We start from the raw sequence: 352 nt of genomic DNA, 5'->3' as shown, positions 1-352 counted from the left end.
AATGGGAAGTGCTGTCCCCCCATAAATTCATTTTTAAACGGATTCATGACCACTTTGTATTCATAAGTAGCTGCTGAGAGTTGCCGATTGCGATAGAAACGGAACCAGACGAGGCGGAAGCGGCCCTTCGCGCCCAGCGGCACCCTCACCAGGTTTCACATTTGGCGCCTCGCAAGCCCTGCTCCTTCCGTCAGGCGGTGACCCCGACACAAGCCCTGCGGGCGACCCAGGAGGCGCGGGGGGACGCAGACCCCTGTCGTGGAGCGAGGGGGCGCCGCCCTTCATCTCGGAAGCGGAGGCGAATGGGTCCATTGCGGTGGGGCCCCCCGTCGTATTGCTGCGTTTTTTTTGG

The sequence above is a fragment of the Penaeus monodon genome, chromosome 15 (assembly GCF_015228065.2).
Source record: "Penaeus monodon isolate SGIC_2016 chromosome 15, NSTDA_Pmon_1, whole genome shotgun sequence".
Taxonomy (NCBI): Eukaryota; Metazoa; Arthropoda; class Malacostraca; order Decapoda; family Penaeidae; genus Penaeus; species Penaeus monodon.
Note: the sequence above shows the minus strand (reverse complement) of the source record.